Genomic DNA, 17,512 nt, shown 5'->3' on the forward strand with positions numbered 1-17,512 from the left:
TGACACTTACGTCAATACGTACCGCGAATATTGGATAGTTCGCTTTGAATAGTAAAGAAATACGCGCTATTGCCGTGAAATAACTAATAGGAAGAAAAGAAAAGAGGACGGGTACTTCGTCGGCAAAAAAAAAGAAGCATCCTTCTCGGCTATATCCAAATTGGACCCATCCTCTTTCATATTCTGTACATGGTGTCCCGAACGCTGCATGCGAGAGTACATTTCTTTTCAGTATACTGTGAAAGTACCATCTGTACTTGTTACGCAGTACATGCACTCTTTCAAAAAAGACTGCATTAACAAAACATTTATTTTTCCACTTTTACTGGATCTTTCCGTAAAACATTTCTACATCATTTATTATTATAAAGTAGCTCTAACTAGAAAAATTTTTAAACAAAAATTTTAAATTTCAAGTTTTTAAAAAATAAAAGACAAATTTAACTTGATATATCTCTGTTTACGATACATTTTTCACTAAAAAATATAAATTATACTTAACATCAAATGCAAAGATATGCACTAAATGCACGGGTCACGTGCAACAATCGCGAACATCGCCTATGCGCATTAAAGATTATTAAAGTTATGATAGCCATTAAGCATATTTTTATTAATACAATGCATTTTTTTAAATTAAACAAATATTACTGTTATAATTAACGTAACCAATTTACCATTCTGGTCTAAAAACAAAGACTAATCACTAGCGAACAGTAAAACAGCCGCGTACTGTCAAAGTAATGAATGTAAATATAGCTCGATACATAATATAGAATTTTGAATTCAAATTGTCAGCAATTATTATATATTTTTATAAAAATAAGTAAGTTTGTTTTTTAAATAATTTGTTTAAAAAATAATAAAATGATATAGAATTATCTAACATAGTATGTACCTCAATATTGACTCAGATATATCAAAATTATAAATTAACATTACTTTTTTCTCGCTCAATTAAACGATTTGTCTTCTTTAACATAACTTCATGCACTTTCCTCTTATGTCATGATTGCGGAGATTGAATCTCAGATACCACTGTGCTTACTTTCAGGACACCCTGTACAGCTACATCTGTCCGTACATCTTTTCGGCATCGTTTCTCGGACTCGACTATTACTTGAAAGTTATAACAAGGTTGTGCAAGTTTATTCGGCCGAGCGCAAGATCCGCGTGCGGCATATTCGTTAGTTTCGTTTACGCTCTTCTACGTGTATGCAACTCATCTGGCTTCTCTCTTCTTTTCTACCCTCTTTTGCTTCATTTTGGCGTGGTGCGGCGAATGGCGCACAAATAATTCACGGCACTATTTTGAGTGTAGAAGCACTTCTAAAGGGAGTTCCGCGGAATGAAATTGCGAGATGGAGTAAGAGAGAATGAGAGAGGGGGAGGGGAAAAAGGATGGTACAGGAAAATGTCTTTTCGTCGTTTTGCATCCACGATGCGTTTGAAGGTCTTTCTCAATAATTCAACGACGCGTGATGATTATTGATGCCTGAGTAAACCGATAGATGCGTCGCTGTGTTTACTTCCGATATTTGAGACGCGACGTAAAGTTATCTATTTTTTAAAAAGCAGTCATGCGAGCCTTAATGATCAAAGGATCATGCGAACATTAAGTAATTAATCCTCTTTGTATGTATCACATAAATTTTTTTATAGCTAAAGTATTTTTCTTTAGGGATTAAAGCGCACTGGAAATTTAATTAAAAATGAAAAAGCATCATAAAATAAACAATAAAATTAGCATGAGAAAAATGAGTATTGCTATGTGCAAGAGTTATTATCTGAAATATGAAAGCAATAGATTTTTACATTTCTCTTTCCTTGCACTTGAAGTTTTTATCGTCTATCGAAAAGAAAACATGAATAGCTTTGTGTAAAAGAGAAGTTTCAATTATATTTAATTTTATCTGAATTTTTTTTGTCAGAAGGCTGTTGCTGTGAAATGATTATTCCATATAAGTGTTACGACTAATTATAATAATTGAAGAAAGGTACTTCATTTCTTGTACACAAAATATAAAAAATAATGAATATAAAAATTGTTGTGTATTATTTTTTTCTTTTTAAATTTTCATGTACATCAGAATATATTTAAATTCCTTTGCTTTGTTTGGAAAATTAAAAAGCAGCCTGATGATAACTTCATCGCTTTAAATGAGTTGGGCGATAATTTGATTGATAATGATTTATTGTTTACTGTTAATTATTTTCTACGTTATATTTTATATTGCGTTAAATCAGTTAAATATAGAATTTTTTTGCAATGGCAAAACAGCCGAATTTCCTGTCGCGATATTTCTTAATATTTAGTATGATCTTATCATTTTCGCTGAAATAACGCTTACAATAAAAAATTAATATACACGGTAAAAATATTTGATAAATTTTTTCTCAAAACAATGCAGATTAAATTTATAAGATATCTCAAATTAATTGTAATAAAACAAAGTAATTAGTGTTCGTCAATTAAAAAAGCACAGTACGTTTTGAAATACTCGATAGTAAATAATGGAAATATTTCGATAATTTACTAAAAAAACACACATTTATTATACGTAATTTGTTAAAGGTATTTTACAAATACTTTATATTGTGTAATAATCGAACTTGCAATAAACCATGAATCATTATTATTACATTTTTAATAACGGTAGCTGTAATTACGTTGTGTTTACGAAGAATATTTTAAACAAGTTCATCTCAGCCATTATGTCAAGCTTTTGAGAAAATAAAAATTTACGTCAAGAGAAGGGCATTTCCTCGTAGATAAAGTTCTGAAGGATACTATATTGCAACCTGTCATTGGCTTCGCCATCACAGCACCCCGTCTTGTCTTATCGACACGCGGATTTTCCTCACCATCAGACGACGATGAGCAAAAAATGTCCTCGATTTTTCACAAACTTATCTCAACGAAAATAACTTAACCAACTGTACACAGAGTGGCCCACTTTTAATAAATTTTTACCTCGACGAAGAATCTTCCATCCACTATCTTCTCGAGATTGTTAAGGGTTCCTGCTATGATTTTCATCCACTATTTTGTTCTCCTTTCGGAATCGTTATAAGTACCGATAGCTGCCGATGCTCGAGCTCCTCGAGATTTCATATTCGCGGAGACAGTGCGTCGTGCACTGTAAATCTTCGCGACGCGAGATATCGCACGGTATTACGCGATCATATCGAGACGAGATCGGATCGATACGATTTTACCCGCACCAATTCACCACCGATCGAGGTGATGATGTGTAATCCGGATGATGAGTACACAATCCGCCGCATCATTGCACTGAGCTGCATCGTTGCATCTGTGCACCTGCCTGTCCGTTGCGACGTGCAAATGCATCCGGAACAGAAATCCAGACACGGGATGAAATGATCTGTAAAAGAAGATGACATGATGTTTGCACGTTTTATCATGTTGAGACATTCTGAGAATGGTATAAGTAAAACAAATCAATCTCTAATACAAAAAATTAATATTTACATTATTATTTCCTTATCTTAATCTTTAAGGATGTTCTGGTTGTACAATAGTAGCAAAAAATTGTCAAAATTAAAAAAAAGACAGGTTTCTTACGTTTATACTGTTTGAAAAATTAAAAAAATTAATTCAGGTTATGAAAAAAATTAAAGTATCACAAAATAATATGGATTTTGACATCTTCGTAAAAGAAAATAATTGTAATTAATATTCTTCTTAATTTACGGCAAAAACTTTTGATTGTGAATACTCTCTGAAATCAACTGCAAGAAACAATGAAAAACAAGTAATTTGGAGAAAAAGAGAAAGAGACAGATAATATTTTTCTACAATTTTTAGTAAATAACTTTTAAACGAATTAGTGGATCTAAATCAAGTTTTGCACAAATATTTATTAGAATTTCCTCAATATATGTGAAAATTTTTATTTCATTGGTAATATTTTTTCTTTGTCAAATTTGTCAATAAGTGCTACAATAGGCGATTTTCTATAAGAATCAATAGTAACTTTAAATTTAAATAACTTTCAAACCATTAAGAGAATTGTGCTTAGATTTTGCACAAATATTCAGAAGAAATAGTAGAACAATCTATGAAATTTTAATGCTTTCGTTAGTATCTCGATATATGTCACATACACCCTTAACAATGTTTGTTTTATAATTATACATTTAATAAACATTACGTGTTTTTTTTTCTAGATACAGGAAACATTCTGAAGACATTTTCTGAATATAGTCGCGGAATTTCTTGGCTTGCATTTGCATTTGTTAATTAGAAAAATTACAGAGGTATTGTTACAAACTTTGAGACAAACATAAAAGCGAGTATGAAAAGCATCAAGAGCTCGCTTTTTCTAGTTAAACAAACTTGCGTTACGTGCGACTTTACTGTATATCTAAGAATATCCAGTTTCATTTATATTTTAATGGCAAATTCTTTGATAAATTTGCGACCAGTTTTTTGTTATCGCGATTCAACGCAAGACATTGAATTTTTTTTATCTTATTTTTTTATACTATTTTAATAAATAATTTTTTTATACTATTTTAATAAATAATTGTTTTAATGTAAAAATATTAATAAACACTACATAAAACTATAAAATAAAAACTTTGGTCTCTAAATAAGTTTGTTCAAAATTAATTCTCGTACAGTCAATTTCAAATTTAAGATATCGACATTTTAATAGAAAATTGGTTCAAGAAAGTTCAAGAAAATTTCTCTCTCTCTCTCTCTCTAAAAAATATGGTAATGTTTGAATAATTTATATAACGCGTAGTTTAAAAAAAAAAACATCTTACATCCGTGTCTCACTCCATCTTCGCCTATCCTGCGGCGCAATCATTTGCTTTCGCGAGAAAAATCGTGTACCACGAGCAAATGCTTCCGGAGGAAAAAAAAGCTTGTATTATCATCGCCTTGCTCGGCGCATTTGACTCACAGAAAAGATTACTTCCCTTAACCGTTCCCTTCGCCCGGGGATTCGGTCGCGAAGACTGCTGTTTACGCGATCGATGGTAATGCGCGTGCAAGAGTGTGTGTTACATTCGCTCACATCGTGGATGAGAATTATATATTAGAAGGATGGAAGGGTGTGGCGGATGAGTGGCTGTATAGAGTTTAAGTGCGTTTCATTTGAATATATTAATTATTCATTTTACATGCCGCGGTAGCTCGCGTATCGCGTTAATCCACGTGCGATTACCGAGTATGTTGAGCACGATTCCGCGTCGATCGCAATTCATTGCTCGCACGTATGCATGGCAAAATCATTTGCGCAGCGTCCATGATAAACTGGTGCTCCGATTAATGAATCTTATTAATCCTTATATTTACGATCATTTCCGTTTCTACTGGAGGAAAGCCTTATGGTATTTCATATACAACTACATTTTACTTAAGAATCAATCAAAATATATTTTTTGCGTTTCAAATAATATTATTTTAAGATACAAATATAGTTTAAAGGATTGTGTGATATGTATGTACACTTTAATATAATATTCTATTATTTATATCAAAAGTTATTGTCAAAACAAAGAGTTTTTGTACACGCTTTTGTATATCTCATTAATGTCACAATTTAAAAGCCTTAAAAATCAGTCCTAAGTTTTGGAACAATCTGAAAATATAAGTTTTTTTATCTCAACTTTCTATTTCAAGTTCTACTTAATTTAAAAAAAAAATCTTATTGTATATTGAGATTCTTCTTTCTTATAAAAAAATAAAAATATAATTTAATAATAATATATATAATTACTAAATTCTTTTAAGTCAATTAATTTTTACATTATTCATTAGTGCAAAATTTTAAGCGGAAAATTTGACATTTTATCTTATTTTTATTATTTGATACTATACATAGTATTTTATGAATATATTATTATAATTATTGTTGCGAGTTAAAACATGTCTTAAACATAAATTTCAATTGCGAAAAATCGCATAATATAAATATTGCAATATTGATACGCATATATTAACCATCCCAAATTAATAATCCCATATTCATATTGAGACCAATCAAATTTATTCGCCATATGTGAGTTATTTATTAATTTATTAATTATTATTAAATACTTAGAATACATTATACTTGTGTGACACCGTTACGAATAAGTTTGAAGATTTAATACGCTATTAATATCCAAGTACGTATGCATATGTAATACAATATTATCGGCCGACGTTATAAACATTTGTAATGTATATAGCTCAGTAATCTATCAATATCATTGTAAATTAATTTCGATTGGTAGTTAATAAATGCACCGGACAGACCTTTAGAAATACATCATATATTATGCTATACTGTAATTATCCGATAATTATGCCCGTGATATGCCGTAGTAGTATATCTATAGTAAACAAATATATCATCAATCTCCCAGTCATCCCAAGCCTCGGTTATCGATCACTTTAAGGCGATGCATGATAGTATTACCAAATTTATTCGTCTGAGTTTCTTTTTTATAATATTTTCTTGTCTACATCAATAATATATCTGTTTCGCAAAAATTCTTTTTTTCTAATAAACAACATATAATATGCATATAATTAAAAACGTGTAAATAAACCTATAATTGTCAGCTGATAAATCTGTAAAAAATGCTGACTCAGTTATATTATTTTGATGATTATTTTGTTATTTTTTCATTGATATAATATTCCAATTTATATGCAAGAATAATTTAAAATAATTACTAGAATGGAAAAATGTAGTGATTAACATAACTTTATCTTTAACGCGATTCAAATTTCGTTATTAACATATTTTCTTCCCCATTTAAATATTATCAAATTAGATATTAGACGGCGTAAGGAGAGAAGATTGATTTTCAATATAAAAGATAATTCGGGATTGAACGGGTTAATACGCTCTACAGGCAATTTCAACGTTCTATTCTTCGCGGTTCATCGATGCGTCACTCCCCGTTATTTCGCGTCGCCGAAGATCGTTCGCAAAATAAGTTGCTCGTATATCCGCGATATCCGCGAAAGCGGAAACCATTTTTTCGCACGCCACTGCGTCGCGCCGCTCGCTGCTGAAAATAATAATATATCCGCGCGAGCGTTGTCTCTTCGCGTCGGAGGGAATGGTACCGATATAAAATGCAAAAAATAAATTTCGATTACCTGTGCTGAAGTGAGAAAAAAAAAAAAGGGGGTAGATCCGCGCGGATATGCTGCGATCGCTGGGTTACAAACGGATAGGGCAAACAGTTCGCGCAATGTATAATAGATATTATTTAAATCCTGCGGTTCGCGCAAAAGACCAGCACGTTGTGGCTCGCTTGGATATTGATATTATTTCGTTTTGCTGTAGCGTGAATGTGAGCAGAAATAGGAATGAGAGATTATTGGTAGCAATGTCATGTACGGGGTGCTCTGCAAACTACTTTCAATATCTTCCAATACTTTACTGATACATTTTTTGATAAATTCCCTTATGCGCAAATATAATTATAAAATTGTTAAAACAAGTAAAAAATTGTACAAATTAAGAACTTGCACATGGCTTCCTCATAATTTTATTTCCTTTTTTTTTATAATATCATCGTAATCGTAATTACAAATCGGAATGATATCGGTTTCCGAGACTCTAAAATAGTTTTACCAATCATAATTTAGTAATATTCTATTCATATAAAACAATTTAATCTAATATTTAAAAAATTTGCAGAAATTAGGTCGTGAATAAACATTTATTAAAAAATTCAAAATTTTATAAAAAATGAACCGTTTCAACAATTCTAATCAAATTCTATACCAACCATGCTTTAATAATACTCTATTAATGTAAAAATATTTAGCCCAATATCTCAAAATTTGTGGAAGTTAGAACAACACCTTTTTTTAAAGAATTTAAAATTTTATAAAAAATAAACCCTTTTATCGATCCTAGCCAAGTACAATATCAACCAACCTTGAATGATACTTTATTCATATCAAAAATTTTAGCTCATTATCTTAAAATTTACGGCAGATAATCGAACCACGTCCTTTGGTGCACATACAAACACACATACACACATACTCGACATTTTGTAAAAATATGTTTTTCCGACGTTTTAGAACATTCTAAACACATTGGCATCAAAATTAAAAAAAAAAAAATTTTCCACAAAAACAAGGCTTCCTCTATGAGGAAGCAATATTAATAAAACATTAATTAAAACTAAAGTAATTTTTAAGAAATTTAGAAAAGTATTTAAAAAATACATTTTGTTAATAAAACGTTGATAGTAATACGTTTTCCAATTTATTTCTTCTAAATTTTATTTAGAAATAAATTTATTACAAGAAATAACTTATAATAAACTTTGAATTGGAAGACATTAAAAAAAAATTTAAAAGCCATTAAAAAAGAAATTGCGTTGACTGATCTTGTCAGATTCTCAGTACATAGAAACCAGATATGAAATTTGGAGGACATATGTAGTTAAAAAGATTGTGAAAGATCTGGGATATTTTTGTACACAATAAAATATGTATACATATATGTACATATATGTACATGTATGTCATCAGAGAATATGCAGACATCGCAGCCGGCATATTATAGTATATTTCATATCTGCAAAAATTGCAGTCACTGTTACGTACTAGACGGAACAATCAACAAACATATAAAATGGCTGCATAGTTGATTGTACGTTTATCATCGTTTTATTGATATTGTATAAAAAGAGCTAATGAATAACTGCAATATAAAAAAAAGGAACTATGATTGTCAAATTTTGCAGAAATGTTTTATTGCAAATTCTCTCTCCACAAATTGACGAAAAATTCAATAAAAAATTTTATCGGTTATTTATGATTATATTCAATAAAATGTTTTAGTAGCTATTTTATTTATTTTATTAAATATGTAAGCAATAATTTATAAGTAATGTGTTTAAATTTCTTACATAATATTTTTGTCATCATAACATTACACTTTTTGTTAATTGAAATTGTAGCCATTTTACATCAAAACTTTTTTGAAAAAAAAATTATGTATAAAAATGTAAAATTAAAATGTATCAAACTAAAAATATGATTTAACATAATTTAAGGTAATATAATTTAAATTTATGAGTCACACTCTATTTATACTCTACATTTTTTAATATAATAACATATATATTAATGATTATTAATAAAATATCGCAAGCAGTATTAACAATTTTGATTGATTTTTTTATCAATTTGAACATCATAAAGAATAAGCTATATATAATCAATATATAAGTAAAGTCTTAAAATACATTAGAAAAATACATGAAAATAAATACCAGAATAAGAGTATCCTGTTAATAACATCCCCTACTATCTAATGACGCAAGCATAAAAATCAAGTTGCTCTTTAAACGGGTACGCATTTATGAAAGCGCTCGATACTTTTTATCTTACTTTTAACTGACAGATAGCTGAAACGAACATCGTTAGGGATTTGTCAGCGTGCGGATATGATAAGCGTATCGAGTATCTATCCGTGCATTTTTACTCTTTCACGTTTCAAGTTTCTCTCTTTTTCTCTGTCAAACAAAACAATAGAGCAATATATGCGACGAATTTTTCATTAAATATAACTGATATCTTGAATTAGTTCCATATTTCAATTTCAATCGAGAGAAAGAGAGAGAGAGAGAGAGAGTACTCTTTCTTTTTAATTATTAATATTTCTGTATGTGAACAAAAATATTCGTACAGATATTAAATTTTAATATTATTAAGGCCAATGCATTTAATTGTCAAGTAATAAAATGCTTTAATATTCGATAACATCCAATTCTATAACAAAAGGCAGTATTTTTTTTTTTTCAAATTCTGAGATTTCCGAGATAATTCAAGCAATAGTCATATAATTAATTAAAAATTAATTTTTCGTACAATTAATATTTAAGAATAATCATAATGTAATCAAACATGATATGTCAAATAAAAAAATGTACTTTTTTAATACCTAATTTTGAACCAATTATTATAATGAGAAATAATAGAAACAAATTTGTGATATAATAAAATTTATGAAATAATGCATCTACAAAAATATAAAAGAAGAGAAATATATAAACATAATTTTTTTCAATACAATTGTATACATAACGCGAAAATAATATTTTTAAAATAATATCCTTTAAAATAATAGCTTTATGTTTAATGCAATCATTAATGTCGCGTAATCAAATAGCTGTCACAATGCGCGTGTGATTCTATTTGTTAACTGTCAAATAATTTAATAATTTGCATGTATATTATTATTATATATTTCATTTAGGTCATCGTCATGAAACTCGATAAAGAATAGATTAATGATAACTCTGATTACACAATCACTGCTCTATTGGCTAAATTTCAAATTATTCATATGACGTGTCATATTTCCCCTCTCGCTCAAATCGTGCACTTTTTTTACACGTACATACGTACGCTCTTAATGAATCCAATGAACACTTTGCAGTTTTATTGATTCTCCGTTTGTGGTGCTCGACTATTTGGACTGCGGCCAAGCGCGGCAAAAAGAATTCGCGCGTTTGAATATACATGGAAAGCCGCCGTGTTTATTCGTTAAACGGATGAATTCGTTTATCAGCGCGAGCACCGGTTAATTTGAAGCCGGAAACCTTCTGACAAATAACCTTCTGGCCGCTCTCCCTTCCCCTCGCCCGTCGCGCCAATAAAATCGGTTAATCACTTCGATAATCGATGAGCCGTAACCAGCAATTAGGCCATTATTATTGACAAACGATGTGTCACAAAATAAATGGCAGTCTTTATGAATTCAAGAGACGGATGGTTTACTGAGAGGCCGATTTCAGCCAATATATTGTTCCGGCATTAATAACTACTAGGCGGTTAGCTATTTGTTGTATTACACATCGTGAAAGTTGAGCGTGGAAAATATATTACGTGACATAATCATACGATACGAACGTGACATAAATCTCTATGCATAATACGAAGCATAATACGCCACGTTTTGGGAATTTAATTAATTAATGCTTTCAGCTGTCGATTCTTTTCGTTAGATTTCGGTTAAACAAATACGATTTTGTCTCATTGACATTTTGTGGAACACTAGTATTTGCAAACGTAACAAACCTGCTCAAAGAGGACACGTGTTTATATGTATATACAAAGGAAATTTTCATCAATTAAACATATAAATATTTGAAACATTTAAGTTCATAGATGCTCCAAAGACTGATTAAATATTAAATTCTCCAATTGGCGTTATAAATTATATCAACAAGAGAGAAGTGGAAACAACAAAGAGACAAGTTCGACAATCCGCTTGTTAATGACTGCAAGCAGTCGAAAGGAAACCTGATTCGCTTAAAATCTACCGCACTGAAGCCCTGCTTTATTGACATTTCGCAGCGCGATAGATTCGTTAATCGCGTCGGCACAGAAGAATAGATAATGAAACTTTAATCAAACGTGAAATAATTTATGAATTAATACACATTAAAGTTCTTTTCCCGATAATCGAAAAATTTCGGTGCCGAATTATCGGATCGGTATGAAAGCACGTAATTTATTGCATAAAGCAGAAAATGTCTATTGAATTATTACTGATTTTTTAGCTCATTAAGGTCATTAATTCTCGTTTAATAGAAATTTGCGATCAGCTATTAAATCGATAATTTTTCATCAGATTTTCTATCCAGATTGTTATATTAATTTCTATAATATGCGTGTATATATATGCGCCTCAATTTTTCTGATATCTCATACATTTACGGCTGCTTATTCATTTTATATAAAATTGAGAACAATTGTTTTAATTGAGGGTTTTAATCGCGTTTAACAAAGGATAAAAGTTATATCGCCACTAATTGTACTGTTTTGACAGAAATTATTTTTAAACATTTTTTTCTTTATTTACACACTCGCACACATGTTGAGATTGGACGTTTTAACCGAGAAAGTTATCCGGTTGATAGCTTAAGCGGAAGTCGGAGTAGACACGTTGAGGGATTTAATGCTAAATCCGCTTTATGTAGTTTGGAGCAAGTAATTGGCACTTGCCTCATGCTAATTGACAGTTCTGCATCATATCGTTGGCGCAAAAATAAAACAAAAGCTATAACGATATAAACAACGCACATTTTTTCTTTATATTAATTCTGTTGATCTCAATGTATTTCATCATAAGCATACTTTTTTTTTGTACTTGCAAAAAATTTTATAATTTAAAGCTTTATAACACATCCTTGTATGCAATATATAATTAGTTTATTATTATGTTTTAATTTATAAATTTAAATAAGACCATATCTTTTCTGATGTGTTTAAGTAAATAAAAAATTGAAAAATTTTCTCTCTGATTCTATAATTGTTTTTAATATTCTTTATATTAATTATCACATAAATAATTTATTTGATAAAACATAATATCAATGGCAAAATATAAAATAAATTATCTGCTTTCCAATTTTTTTTTATATGAAAAATATATGAATAAATTAATGAAAGATATTAATTTCAACAGAATAATTTTTTTATTCTAGATTTTTCTTTTTAGATACAATAGATAATAAAAGTAATCGACATTACCTTTAAAAAATCATTTTTAAAAAGTTAAGAAGAGAGAACTAAGAAACTGTAAAAAAGTCCTTATCAGCAATTGCGTTGATTTTATATTTTATATTGCGTTGATTCCATATTTTCAGATAAAAGTAAATCGCTATAGTCATGCAAAATGAAGGAATGAAAATTTAAAATTTTCTCTTAATAATAATTTTCTCTTAATAATTTTCTCTTAATAAATTCAGATTATTCTGAATGGGTTAACCGATAAGGCCTACGAAAAGTTTCCCATTTTTCAGAGAAATAGCGGCGGCGAGATTCTGCGAACGATTAAAATTTACGAAATTTGCTTGAACCAGCCTGCGTCCCTCGAGATAAGGCAAGACGTTGCGTAATTGAATTAAACCGATAAATCACGGTTCTTAAGCTGTTTACACCTCAGATTGTGCCACTTTCGTACATTGTTTCCTGCTATCGCATCGCGATCGTAAAGATGAAGACCTCGCGTCAGTCAGATATAAGATATAAGACGTAAAGCCAGCTTGCCACACGGATTTTATTATACCATTTTTATTTAATGTCAAGTATATCTCTGGCAGTAACAAGTAACTAAAAATTTTCTGAATTTGCCATAAAAAATGTAGTAATTCTAATTTTTTTTATTTTAACATTTATTCAATTATTATAAATAGAGATATTATAGAATTTATACAAGAATATTATATTTTTGTCAAATTTATTTTATAAGCAGTTTTATTGCACATTAATTTAGAGTACAAAAGCTCTTTTTTAATAATAAATTATGATAAATTTGTGATAAAAAGAAAAGAAATGTTCAATAAAATTTCAGCGAAATAGTAATAATAATAATAAGCATTAGCTAATAAAAGATAGCGTATAAATAAATTCCAATTTTCCGATTGCAGAAAAACAGGAATGCAGATGTATATTTAAAAAATCAGGTCGCCAATGTGCATACCACTCTGGTTCGATGAAAATATTTAGTGCATGCATTTTTTTAATTAAATAGAAGTGAGGACATGTATGTTTATGTTACGCGTGTGAGTGACATACTCGACGAATGCCACGGCATAACGTCATTTTCAAATTGCCGGACGTCATGCACATGCCACATGTCATCGGATAATAGCGGACACCTGCCTTGCGATTTTATAACTCGATAGGTATGTTCGAATGAGGATATTTGCCGTGAAATAATTAGGTAACTTTTAGTTCAAAATATTATTTGATACATGTGAAAAAATATTAATCCTAAGATCGTATACATTGCACAAATAAATAATAATTGTTTTATTAATGCAGGATTAATATCTTAACCTGCCTGTTCTTTTTTTTTTTAAATCCTCAAAACTTTTTATTTTCAATATTACTTTTGTATATGCTCGTTTTAAATTAATTGCTATTTCTCACTGAATATATTTATTTCTTTTTACACGATAAAAAAAAGTAACGAATAATTATTCTTTAAGAACATCTAAAATATACTGCACATGTTTTTCTAGTTTTTCAAATTGCATAAAAAATTTGCTCGTTTGTGTTTTCAGACCATTGATTGTCTCAAGTATAAACACGTTAGCTCTTTGAAGTATAAAATCCTTGCGATAAGGATCACGCGGAACAAAATGTTCGCGAAGCGTTGCGTTGAAGCGCTTGCGGAAAAATTGTTCACCCGCATCGAATGCCAACCGCGAATTCTCCGAGAATGTGGTAAACGCGCGGAAACGATTCCACGACTCCATCTCGACGATAGCATTAATCTCGTTTTGCAGATCGCGTGCGTAACGCGGTGCGGCGACGGTAAAGCCAAGCGCGGCTTCGCGTCATGTGCACACACACACACACACACACACGGCGAATTACACACGACGTCAGACACACTTCGCGATAGTGAAGGATGTCACCGGATTTAATTCGGCGGTTTGTCGGTGCTCGAGCGATCGAAACCGTACGTGCTCGTCGAGAATGACAGAGACAAGGGTGTCTCGGGGATTCGCGGTCGGAGCGGGAAGGGAAGGGAAGTGAGGGGGTAGTTGGGGTGGTTTTCAGCGGGGGCGAAAAGGAAAGAGTAGTATACTCCTCTCTCTCTCTCTCTCTCTCTCTCTCTCTCGTTGTGTGTTATACCCGCGTATAACAACGGTGTTTTGCGATGAGGGATGGACGGATGTGACGTCACAGGAGCTCACGCCGTGATCTATGGCGGCTGATAATGAAAGCGCAGAGGTGAGAGATACCGCGGTAGAAACTATATCGTATAAGCTATAGTTTCCGCGGAAGCCGTCATACGGCAATGCCGCAACATCAACCCCCCCCCCCCTCCCAATCCTCTGTTCCTCCACCACCCCCGCTCCTCCTTCCGCCTCCCCCCCCCGCATTCATCATCCCCGCGAACCCCCCGTTTCCTCCCGCGGTTCATCGCGAAATTATATCTTCACAATGGGGGATTCGACGCGGCGACGATAAAAGCTTGAATTATGAATATCGGTTAATTCGCGTTACGCATTCGAGGGCCGCGATATGGATGATTCGGCGTTACTTTACGATGCGGTTGCCGCTTCGATGCGAACGCGCGAAAACTTGCAATTATCGTTGGTACGCAACGCCATTCATTTCCCGATAACAGCTGGAGCCTCTCGGTAATACGCAGGTGAAGTCATCGTTGTCACGTAGTGGACAAGCGATAATACCGCGCAATAATTTTATAGCTAAATCTTATAGCGTAATAAATTGTGGTAATAAAAAAAATTATGTATGTGCTAAAATGCAAGATCTTTCTGAAATGACTTAATTAATTGACGATCGCAAACATTAAAGATATAAGGTCAAAGATAAATGCAGAACTTGACTTTATGTTACGTAGTTAAAGTAATTTTTAATTCTTACTTGTAAAAAAGGAAACCATAACACACACAGAAGTCTTTCGAGCAATTTAAGTTGGAGGCATTTCAAGCTCTCTTTCTCTCTCTTTGATTATGCAACAATTATTTAAAAATTAAGGTTTTTTTCTATTAAAATAAATTGTTAAAATAATTTATTTAAAAATTATATTATTCAATTATATGTTGTTATAAATCATTTTTATATTTTTATTTCTTAATTTTGATACAAAGAGAAGCCTAATAATCTTACTACCTAAAAATTTAATTATATTTTAAATAAAATTTTTAATAAAAAAATTAGCTTGATGAAATAATATTCTAAAGCGTAATAAATATATAAACAAACAAATAAATAAAATATAATAAAATATATATATATATATGCGGGATAAAAAAATATTCGCGAAATATTTGTATAGTACAAAGTAGCATTTATTATATTTTGCAAGATTTAGTTTTACAAAAAGCTGTCATACATATCATATTGCAAAAAATTTCAGTAAAAATTTTCAGTAAAATTTTATTTATTTTTATTAAATACAAGTTTCACGTTTAATTGATTATATCAATAATAAAATTAATTGGAGATAGTCCCCATATGTTCGATTATTTTGATGCAATAATTAAATAACAACTGTTTTTAATTTTTTAAATTGTGTATGCAGAAATAATTTCAAAGCATTCAATAATTAATATAACAAGTATACATTTTGTCTATAATTTAAATTGGAAGTTTATACACAGAGGTAAAATCATATAAATAATAAATGTTAGCTAAAGTTATGAATTTTCATGTTGTTTGCAATACTTAATGCTTACAATTAAGCAAGTAATAATTAAACAAATAAAATAATAAAAATTATTCATTAAAGAGTAAATTTTGGCGCAATTTTATTTAAGCAAATTGTTTCAATTTGAGTCATAATTTTCGATAATTTAAGTCTGTGTCTAAAATATTTAAAATCACGGAAACATAATAACATAATAAACATAAATTAGCACTCTAGAGCAATTTTTTTCTCTATTATTCATATCTTTCGAATAAACGAATAAACTTTTTTATTACGCATTTTCAGCTAAAGGAATTATATAAATATAAAAGAAGGTATTTAAAGATTGATTCTATTTTTTCTGAAATCTCGCAAAATATTTTACTTGCTGATTAATCAAATAAAATTAAAATGCGATTATTTAAATTTGTAAAATGCCACAATCACCGTTCTAATAATACCTTCGAAGAATGTCGTCTCATTTTTTTTTGCTCTAGTTAGCCGTTTTTAATTAGTTAGTGTCTCATGTAATTACGTATACGATGCACGAGAAAAAAAGGCTCATCGGCGAAACATCGGATTACGTGGCTCTAATAAAATTTCCGATAACGGCAACGTGATTTCATTACCGGTCAAAAATGCCGGTGCTCGAAATAAAATTGGAAGTTATTAATATCGTTAAAACTTTAATCGAAGAGACTTTACATAATTAGCCGAAAAACTTTTGGTATCGAAGGAAAACAGCAAAAGAGATTCAAAATGCATAAGCAATGATAGTAATTAGCATATGATACACAGAGATATATATCACTATATATAAATAAAAATTCAAATAGTTTTGTTGTAAATTTTTTCTATCTTAAATTTTTCGATTTATATCTTATATAAAATTGTACATAATTAGAATAAAAAAAAATATAAATGCTGCAATTCTATTTATGCATTGCAAATCTGATTTGTTGGAGAATGTGCAATCAAAAAAGAGTATGCAAATTTTTGCAAATATTATATATTACAAAAATCATTTTAAATATACGATACATATTTTGCGTAAATTTATTTTTTAGTCCTTTAAACATCCGAATAATATTATTATTTATTTCGTTTTTCAAGTAAACATTTTTGAAATAAAATCCTGTTTCCGATCCCAAGTTATTCAAAATAACATTCATGTCGATCGATTCGCTATCGCATAAGGGATTCGATATCTCCGAGAAGCCACGGTGATCCTCTCGCTCTTCTTTTCTTCTCTCGCGGAAAGATGTATATTTCGCGTTAACCCAGAAACTCTGTTGGCTCGAGCTTTTTATAAGTCGATGAGCTTCCTAAGAACT

General features: G+C 30.5%; 1 protein-coding gene across 1 annotated transcript in view; it reads right to left on the reverse strand.

Moving 5' to 3' along the window:
* Positions 1 to 2,536: 2,536 nt before the first annotated feature.
* LOC126856757 (uncharacterized) overlaps positions 2,537 to 17,512 on the reverse strand; it is a 265,099-nt gene continuing 250,123 nt past the window's right edge. Inside the window, exon 11 of the mRNA XM_050605575.1 lies at positions 2,537 to 3,386. The gene's annotated coding sequence lies outside the window, so the exon portion shown is untranslated. The remainder of the gene's footprint in view (positions 3,387 to 17,512) is intronic.

This window comes from Cataglyphis hispanica, chromosome 2 (assembly GCF_021464435.1).
Source record: "Cataglyphis hispanica isolate Lineage 1 chromosome 2, ULB_Chis1_1.0, whole genome shotgun sequence".
NCBI lineage: Eukaryota > Metazoa > Arthropoda > Insecta > Hymenoptera > Formicidae > Cataglyphis > Cataglyphis hispanica.